Consider the following 10,956-nt stretch of genomic DNA (forward strand, 5'->3'; position numbering starts at 1 on the left):
ACGGTTGTAGCATTTGGTTTTGATTCCGAGCTTTTATTCGGTCAGTATAGTCGTTTGGGCGGCCATGATTCTGTGCCAGAGCGCGTTTCCTAGATCCGTAGATGGACCTGGCCATACCGGCTTTTTTGTGCAGGTCTTCACGTAAATCGTGTGCTGACTTGTGTGCAACGTCGTTAGCCGCCCTGTTGCGGCCATGGGGTGGTCGATCCGGCTGATCGGCCGTTTTATTTTTCGGCTGAATGAGCTCTGAAGCCTCGTCATAGAATTCAGGCAGCACCTTGCGCTTTGGATAGCTCTTTGTGTGGCGACTGCCTCCGTGCTTTTCTTCAGTGTCAAGCACTTTGTTCCATCTGCTGTTGAGCGTATTCTGCGCGGCCTTAAGCCTTTGCTTCTGCTTCTTCAGGTTCCTCGCGGTGGCGATAAGCCTTCTATGGAGGTTCTCTTATTCCAAGTTGAAAGTGCAACTATCCCTAGGTGGTTTTGGTAATTCATAACAACATATAGCTCATTGAGCTAATGCTATTCCAAGATGATTATTTCAGGAAAGCTCAATGATTGGCATGGCATGGATGTGAAAGTGGAACCCTAAAAATGCTAAGGAAAAAGGATTGGCTCAAGCTCAAAAGCTCAAGACTCTTCATTTTAGTGATCCAAGATCACATTGAGTCTTTAGGAAAAGCCAATACTATCAAGGAGGGATGAGGTGTTGCTTAATGAGCCTCTTGCTTCATGTGCTTAGTGATATGCTCCAAAAACCCTCAACTACTTTCCCATATCCACATATGACCTAAACCCTAAGCCAAACTTGGTCCTACCGATTCTTCCTATCCGGCGCCACCGAGTTTCACTTGTCATTAGCCACTGCCAAACCCTAGCAATTCGGTTCTACCGATAGGGATCTCGGTCTCACCGAGATGGGATTGCAAACTCTCTGTTTCCCTTTCGTAACTTTTCGGTCTCACCAAAAGAGCAAATCGGTCCCACCGAGATTGCAATGTAAATTCAGTGTTTCCCCTTTGTAACTTTTCGGTCTCACCGAAAGAGCAAATCGGTCCCACCGAGTTTGCCTGACCAACTCTCTGGTTAGCTAATTACCAAATTCGGTCTCACCGAGTTTGTGTAATCGGTCTCACCGAGATTACGTTATGCCCAAACCCTAACCATATCGGTCCTACCGAGTTGCATGTCAGTCCCACCAAAAATCTCTAATGGTCACTAGGTTTACCTTTTCGGTCCGACCGAGTTTGTTGATTCGGTCCCACCGAGATTGGAAAACTGTGTAACGGTTGGATTTTGTGTGGAGGCTATATATACCCCTCCACCTCCTCTTCATTCGATGAGAGAGCCATCAGAACACATACACCATTCCAACTCATATGTTCTGAGAGAGAACCACCTACTCATGTGTTGAGACCAAGATATTCCATTCCTACCATATGAATCTTGATCTCTAGCCTTCCCAAGTTGCTTTCCACCCAAATCTTCTTTCCACCAAATCCAAATCCTATGAGAGAGAGTTGAGTGTTGGGGAGACTATCATTTGAAGCACAAGAGCAAGGAGTTCATTACCTACACACCATTTGTTACTTCTTGGAGAGTGGTGTCTCCTAGATTGGCTAGGTGTCACTTGGGAGCCTCCGACAAGATTGTGGAGTTGAACCAAGGAGTTTGTAAGGGCAAGGAGATCGCCTACTTCGTGAAGATCTACCGCTAGTGAGGCAAGTCCTGTGTGGGCGATGGCCATGGTGGGATAGACAAGGTTGCTTCTTCGTGGACCCTTTGTGGGTGGTTGCTTCTTCGTGGACGCTTCATGGGTGGAGCCCTGTGTGGACTCTCACAACCGTTACCCTTTGTGGGTGGAGCCCTGTGTGGACTCGCGCAACCGTTACCCTTTCTGGGTTGAAGTCTCCATCAACGTGGATGTAGGATAGCACCACCTATCCGAACCATGGGAAAAACATCCGTGTCTCCAATTGCGTTTGAATTCTCCAAACCCTTCCCTTTACATTCTTGCAAGTTGCATGCTTTACTTTCCGCTGCCAATATACTCTTTGCATGCTTGCTTGAACTGTGTGATGATTGCTTGACTTGTCCTAAAATAGCTAAATTCTGCCAAGAACTAAAATTGGGAAAAGGTTAAGTTTTTATTTGGTCAAGTAGTCTAATCACCCCCCTCTAGACATACTTTCGATCCTACACAAGTGCCTTTCCGGGATGATGTGTGCATCGTCGTCCGGACTGTTCTCCTCTCCGGAGACAGGTTGATGAGCTTTACCCTCGGCGTCACCGTGATCGGATAGCGACTCTGTACTATCTTCGCCGTCCGTTGGCTCATCCTGCTCCATCGCTGGGTCCATGTGGTCATTGTTTCCTTTGGAGTCGACTGGGGTATTATTCTTTCTTGCGCTGTTATCGCTGTTTTTGCTGAGGCGGGATTTGGAGCGGTGCCTACGTCGTCGCTTTGGTTGCTTCTCGAGGGGACTATCCTTCGCTGCATCCTCCCGTTCCTCGTCATTGTTTTCTTTGGGTGTATCCACCATGTATATATCATGTGCTGAAGTGGCTGTCCATCGCTCTGTGGGCGGTGGTTCTTGTTTCTCTCCTATATCATCGTCCATACCGTCGATGTCTTCAGAGTCGAAATCAAGCATGTCCGTTAAGTCGTCGACAGTGGCTATTAAGTGGGTGGTGGGTGGGAAACGAATTCCTTCGTCGTCCGCTTCCCACTCGAGCCGGACATAGTTCGGCCGAGGGTCTCCTAACAAGGAGGGAGACCTCAATGAATCTAGCACATCGCCCAAGGGCGAGAGCTGAAAAATATCCGCGGAGGTAAACTCCATGATTGGTGCCCAATCAGATTGCATAGGCATGGACGCAGGCGGTTCGGAGCCTGTGGCCGGGGACGAATCCAAGGATCCGGTAACACAGGTCTCATAGGAGGTGAAGTTAGTATTCGGCTCTATCTCTGCTGAGTGTGCAGCCTCCATGGCAGGGTCCATGCACCCATCCTCGGATGGCACGATCTGCTCCGGATTGAGGGCCAGAGTAACCGCAGGTGCGATCTCCCGAACACCGTCCAATGCCAGAGCTAAGTCATGCTCGTCGTGACAGTGCGGCGCGCCTGACATGAGCTCGAATCCGTCGAAGATCAAGTTTCCGCGGATATCGGTAGTGTAGTTCAAGCTTCCAAATCTGACCTGGTGGCCAGGGGCTTAGCTATTGATCTGCTCTAGATGACCAAGCGAGTTGGCCTGCAATACGAAGCCACCGAATATGAAGATCTGTCGGGGGAGAAAAACCTCACCCTGGATCGCATCGTTGCCGATGATCAAAGGAGCCATCAAGCCTTTACGTGACGGCACAGTGGAACTCTCAATGAAAGCACCAATGTCGGTGTCAAAACTGGTGGATCTCGGGTAGGGGGTCCCAAACTATGTGTCTAAGGCTGATGGTAACATGAGGCGGGGGACACAATGTTTACCCAGGTTCGGGCCTTCTCGATGGAGGTAATACCCTACTTCCTGCTTGATTGATCTTGATGATATGAGTATTACAAGAATTGATCTACCACGAGATCGTAGAGGCTAAACCCTAGAAGCTACCCTATGATTTTGTTTGTTGTTGTCCTACGGACTAAACCCTCCGGTTTATATAGACACCGGAGGGGTCTAGGGTTACACAGAGTCGGTTACAAGGGAGGAGATCTACATATCTGAATTGCCAAGCTTGCCTTCCACGCAAAGGGGAGTCCCACCCGGACACGGGACGAAGTCTTTAATCTTGTATCTTCATAGTCCAACAGTCCGGCCAAAGTATATAGTCCGGCTGTCCGAGGACCCCCTAATCCAGGACTCCCTCAATGGGTATGAAGTTTTAATTGGACACAGAGAAAGATAGGGGCTTATAGTTTTGCCTCCCAACCTTTTACCTCAAGGGTAATGTCAACAATAGTAGTTCATGAAAACTTACATCCAATTAGCTATATATATCTAGATCTTTCCAACACATTGCGCTTGCCAAAGGATAAAATGTAAAAAGGAAAGGTGAAGATCACCATGACTCTTATATGAAGTATAAGACAAGAATAATAGATAGTCCCTTCGCCGAGGGGAGCAGAGGTTGTCATGTGCTTTTATGGTTGGATGCACAAAATCTTAATGCGAAAGAATGTCACTTTATATTGCCACTTGTGACATGGACCTTTATTATGCAGTCTGTCGCTTTTATTTCTTCCACATCACAAGATCGTATAAAGCTTATTTTCTCCACAATAATAAATCATACATATTTAGAGAGCAATTTTTATTGCTTGCAATGATGACAACTTACTTGAAGGATCCTACTCAATCCTTTGGTAGATATGGTGGACTCTCATGGCAAAACTGGGTTTAAGGAAATTTGGAAGCACAAGTAGTATTCCTACTTGGTGCAAAGAATTTGGCTAGCATGAGAGGGAAAGGAAAGCTCAACATGTTGGATGATCCATGACAATATAATTTACGTTTTCTTCCTTGTCCAATGTCAACCCTTTAGCATGTCATATTTTAATGAGTGCTCACAATCATAAAAGATGTCCAAGATAGTATATTTATATGTGAAAACCTCTCTTTATTACTTCCTATTAATTGCAACGATGACCAAAACTATGTTTGTCAACTTTCAACATCTTTTATTCATCATAGTCTTTATATGTGAAGTCATTCTCTCCATAAGACCCATATGATCTCTTTATTTCTTTTTATTCTTACTCTTTTAATTTATTCCCTCAAGATCATAGCAAGATAATCAAGCCCTTGACTCAACACTAATCTTTATTACATAAAGCTCACGGACTCGATTACATAGAAGGATCATAAAGCAAAACTCAAAACTAGATCATACTAAAACTTTATTCTACTGGATCAAGATATTACCAAAAGGATCGAACTAAGAAAAATGGTAAAGATAAAAGTGTGATGGTGATACAATACCGGGGCACTCCCCCAAGCTTGGCAGTTGCCAAGGGAAGTGCCCATACCCGATACTCAATTCTTCTTTGTTGGTGAAGAAGGTGTTGGTGATGATGGATTTGTTGATGATGTAGGCTTCTTCTTTAATTATTGCTTGAGGATAGAATTTTGCTCCCTTAGGTCATCGATCTCCTGCTCAAGGCTCAATATACTTTTGCATAATTGAGGGAGTCCTGGATTAGGGGGTCCTTGGACAGTCGGACTATATACTTTGGCCGGACTGTTGGACTATGAAGATACAAGATTGAAGACTTCGTCCCATGTCTGGGTGGGACTCTCCTTTGCGTGGAAGGCAGGCTTGGCAATTCGGATATGTAGATCTACTCCCTTGTAACCGACTCTGTGTAACCCTAGACCCCTCCGGTGTCTATATAAACCGGAGGGTTTAGTCCGTAGGACGACAACAATCATAATCATAGGCTAGCTTCTAGGGTTTAGCCTCTACTATCTCGTGGTAGATCAACTCTTGTTACACTCATATCATCAAGATCAATCAAGCAGGAAGTAGGGTATTACCTCCATCGAGAGGGCCCGAACCTGGGTAAACATCGTGTCCCCCGCCTCCTGTTACCATCAGCCTTAGACGCACAGTTCGGGACCCCCTACCTGAGATCCGCCGGGTTTGACACCGACATTGGTGCTTTCATTGAGAGTTCCACTGTGCCGTCACGATAAGGCTTGATGGCTCATCTTGTTGTCAAGGACAACATTACCTCTGGGGGAGCCCTGGCTGTAGGACAAACTCTCCGACTAGGCGGCTTCGTCATGACCGCCCGTTTAGCCGTCGCGCCGACGATGACTTCTCGAGTCATCAAAAACAGCCTCCACGTCGGCTCAGGATTCACCGAGCAGATGGATCCAATGGAGCTCTCTTCCTTGAACGAGCTCTTGGATCGCATCGCCGCCTTAGGAGTCGCTACGGACTATGATCGGATCGGGCTTAAACCTGACCAAAGGGAGATTAACTCTCCGCCGGTCACCCATTAGATAGCGGTGGTGGAGGAGCAATGCAGCGATTCTTCCTCTATTTTGAGGACAAACTATGTCCGGATTCCCGAGCTCTCCCAGCCGGATACCCGTTTATGGGAGGACATGGCCCAAGCTTCGAACCTAGAATCGGATAGCAGGCTAGAACTATGGGGCGACGTCCCAGAGCCCGAACTGCCAAGCTCGGAAATTCCTCTGCCCCTGGGTCTCAGATCGGGTCAGGGTTTGGACCTAAATCTACCCACCCACCCTCACATAAGTGATCTTTCCCACATTAGACAAGAGCCCCAAGAGACAGTGCATCACTATTGGGCCAGATTCCTCCTTCTAATGAGCAAGGTCAAGGACTATCGCGAGGAAGACGCAATTTCATTCTTCCTCAAAAATTGCACGGACAAGGGAATCCTCAACGCCATAAGTCAACGTGACATAGTACACTTCACTGACTTGGCGGCCATAGTACAGAAGTACTGTGCGATGGAAAGCACCTGGAAAACCCAAACAAAATTCTGGGATCCTCCGGCTCTCACTAAACCCTCCGTCCGAACTAAAAGGGTGTACTCTCGTAAGTCACCCGATCCAATTACAAAGAAACCAAAGCCCATACAGGGCGTGGAACCGTATTGGAGGGATGGCTCAATGGACCATGAAAAATTCACAGTACACCGGATACCATGCCAACACATAGCCTTAGAGCATGTTGGATACTCCGGCAAGTGGCCAAGAGCGGCGAGGATCTCCTCATCAACAATACCATAGAGAACCATCCCGTGGAAAATAACAATACAGTACTAACAGTCTTCGAGACTTTCGCCTCAAATAATAGGCGCAAGCGAGCACTCTGCAGCCTCGCCGAAGTCTGCCACGTTGCAACAATAAACCCATGGAACGATACAGCTATAACCTTCAATACTAGTGACGAACCTCAATTCCGAATAGCCCGAGCACCAGCCGCTTTGGTCCTTAGTCGAATTGTGGACGGCTTGCGGCTTACTAACGTGCTCATGGACGGTGGCAGCGGATTAAACCTCATCTACGAGGAGACTCTTAGCAAAATGGAAATAGACAAGAGCCGCATTGAGCAAAGCAGCACGACCTTGAGAGGAATCATCCCTAGTCGGGAGGCACGATGTGCGGGAAAAATCACACTAGTTGTGGTATTCAGCACGCCGGAGAATTATAGGTCCGAAGAAATCACATTCCAAGTGGCCTCGTTTAGTAGCGGATACCACACCCTTTTAGGGCGGGAGGCATTCACGATCTTCCAAGCTATACCCCATTACGGGTACATGAAGCTCAAGATGCCCAGGCCCAATGGAATCATCACTCTAGCTAGTGATACGGACATAGCACTCCCCGCCGAAAATAAAACCGTCGCACTGGCCCTTGAGGCATTTTCCGAAGACCTCGCGGCCAAAGAACTAACTGCGCTGCGCTCCACAATGGACAGGGACGATGTGATACTCGACAAAAGACCCGAGTCCACCTCTTTTAAACCAGCGGACGAAATAGTCAAATTCCAGGTCCACCCAACGGACCCTACAAAAACAACATCCATCGGGGCACAGCTGAACCCCACAATAGACGCCGCACCGCGGGAGTTCTTGCGCGAGAATTGGGACATCTTCGCCTGGCATCCTTCAGACATGCCAGGAATCCCACACAGGCTGGCCGAGCATAGCCTAAACATTCTAAAGGGATTCAAGTCGGTCAAGAAGACTCTTCGGCATTTCTCTGAGCCTAAGTGACAAGCCATGGGAGAAGAGCTAGGCAAGTTACTCGAGGCTAGATTCATTAGAGAAATAAAACATCTGGACTGGCTAGCAAACCTGGTGATGGTACCAAAGAAGGAAAAATCCAGGCGCCTATGTGTCGATTTCAAGGACCTTAACCAGGCTTGCCCCAAGGATCCCTTCCCCCTCTCCCGCAGGACACAACTCATTGTGTTTCCTCGACGCATACTCCGGATCCATCAAATTAAGATGGTGGAGTCCGATCAAGCCGCAATGGCATTCATCACTCCATACGGCCCCTTCTGTTGTAACACCATGCCTTTCGAGCTCAAAAACGCCGGTGCAACCTATCAACGCATGATTCAGACATGCCTGGAAACACAAATCAGCAAAATAGTGGAGGCATATGTAGACGATGTGTTCATTAAAACCAGACACGTCGAAACCTTAATAGACGACTTGAGGGTTATGTTCGACAATCTCCGAACATGTGACATCAAGCTCAATCCAGAAAAATGCGTTTTCGGCGTGCCCACCGGAAAGCTCTTGGGCTTCATCATTTCCAATAGAGGAATTGAAGAAAATCCGGCTAAAATCCGAGCTCTGTCACAGTTGGCTATCCCAACAGATCTCAAGCAAATCCAGAAATTAACTGGATGCGTGGCTGCCTTAAGCCACTTTATCTCCCGATTGGGGGAAAAGGCATTACCTCTTTATCGCCTTCTTTGACGCACCGAACACTTCGAGTGGACGGATGCGGCCACGGCCGGATTGGAAGAAATAGAATCCCTCTTGGCCAGCAACCCAATCTTGGCTGTGCCAAATACCGGCGAATCAATGCTGTTATATATAGCGGCAACACACTAGGTTGTAAGCGTAGTGCTCGTCGTCGAATGAGAGACGGACGGACATAAGTTCCCGCTTCAAAAGCCGGTATACTACGTATCCACTGTCCTCACTCATGCAAATCACGGTGCCCACATTATCAAAAGATAGCATACATGGTCTTCATGGCATCCCGGAAACTACGGCACTACTTTCAAGAATGTTAATTATGGTGGTCTCTGAAGTACCACTCAATGACATAATAAATAACCATGATGCCACTCAATGACATATGTACTCCAAATATTATACACAGAATCCAACAATGCAGCAGAATATGAGGCCCTGTTGCATGGTCTCCGGATGGCAGTCTCCATGGGCATTCAATGCCTAGAGGTGCGTGGGGATTCAAACCTCGCAATATCTCAAATAAATGGAGACTTTGACGCCAAGGACCCAAAAGTGGCGGCTTATCACAATGCCGTCCTCAAAATGTCAGCTCGGTTCGAGGGGCTCGAATTCCACCATGTGGTCCGAGAAAACAATCAAGTGGTGGATATCCTCGCCCGCATCGGCACTAAGCGCGACCCTGTCCCACCTAGTATCTTCTTGGAAAGGCTGTTCAAGACATCCGTGGTGTGGGAAGGGGAGACCGGCAATAATAGTCCGGATCCAGCCACAACACCAGATCCCGAACACTCTGACATAATCGGAGACTCCGCCACCGAAATAACACCTTCGGCCCACGTGATTATGGCTGTCATCGCCCCGTGGACAGAACCCTTCTTGGCTTACCTAAATAGGCAAGAACTCCCTGAGGACCCAAACGAGGCACGTTGCATTGTGCGTTGGTCTAAAGCCTACAAGGTCCACGAGGAAGAGCTTTATAAGAAAAGCACTACCGGAGTACTTCAAAGGTGCATCTCCAAAGAGGAAGGACGACAACTTTTGGCAGAAATTCATGCTGGACTCGGCGGCCATCACGCCGCAGCTCGGGCCCTTGTAAGCAAGGCCTTCCGTACAGGTTTCTACTGGCCGACAGCCCGAGCAGACGCACAAGACCTCGTCCAACATTGCGTCAGTTTCCAGCTTTTTGCAAATCAAAGTCATATGCCACCTACCGCTCTCCAAACAATCCCCATTACTTGGCCCTTTGCGGTCTGGGGGCTTGATATGGTCGGACCCCTTAAAGGAGGAAGCCATAAGAAAAAGTACCTATTGGTCATGGTGGATAAATTCACCAAATGGATAGAAGCCAAACCAGTTAAAACGGCCGAGTCCGGACCAGTGATAGACTTCATATCCGGGGTTGTACACCGTTATGGTGTCCCCCACAGCATCATCACTGATAACGGCTCGAACTTTACAACTGACGAGGTAAAAACTTGGTGCGGCAACATGGGCATTAAGCTTGATTATGCCTCCGTCTATCACCCCCAAACAAACGGTCAAGTCAAACGAGCAAATGGTCTTATTATGAGCGGCATTAAACCCAGATTACTGCGATCCTTGAAGGAATCAGATACGCACTGGGTTGAGGAGCTCAACTCCGTACTATGGGGGCTGCGGACCACGCCGAATCGCACTACCGGACACACACCGTTTTTATGGTGTACGGCGCAGAGGCGGTACTGCCCTGCGACATCATTCATGAATCACCTCGAGTGCGCATGTACGAAGAGAAAGAAGCCAAGCTTGATCGGCAGGACAGTTTAGACGCCCTGAAGGAGGAGCGTGACGTTGCAAAAGCCCGCTCCGCATTCTATCAGCAACATGCTCGAAGGTATCAAAGCAGAGAAGTACGGGCCAAAACTTATAACATTGGCGAACTCGTTCTACGCCTACCCGAGAAGAAAAAGGACAAGCTCAAGCCCAAATGGGAAGGTCCCTTCATCATCGACAAAGTTCTAACCGGTGGAGCGTACCGTTTGCGTGATGCATCGGACAATCGACTCAAGCCAAACCCATGGAACGCGGCCAGACTCCGAAGGTTCTACGCCTAGTGCCGGACTCTGTGTTCGTCTCCTTACCTCCGCCTTATATATATATATCCGCTATCTGTCTTTCTTTCTTCCCTTTTTCTTCACGGCCTTAAAAGGTTAAAATGTGTCTTGACTACACAATCTTGACGCGCCATGCATGCTCATTACACCTGGGGGCTTCTTATACAGAAGCTTAATATAATTATGTTCCAGGCTCTATACCCATTGCACATGTGTTACTTTTCCACATGTACCTTTTCTTTGCCATTATATGCATCGATATGACTTAAGTTTTCGCCAAGCTGGGTTGCCTGGCTCTTGTGTTTATGCCCTACGTTCTCGTTACTTCGGCTAGGGCATAAGGGGAGCACCTCTGCGATTGTTACTCCCGGGTCAGCCGGAATGTACCTCAGACTGGGT

Source organism: Triticum urartu, chromosome 2A (genome assembly GCF_056163025.1).
Source record: "Triticum urartu cultivar PI428250 chromosome 2A, HENAU_Tu73, whole genome shotgun sequence".
NCBI classification, from domain to species: Eukaryota; Viridiplantae; Streptophyta; class Magnoliopsida; order Poales; family Poaceae; genus Triticum; species Triticum urartu.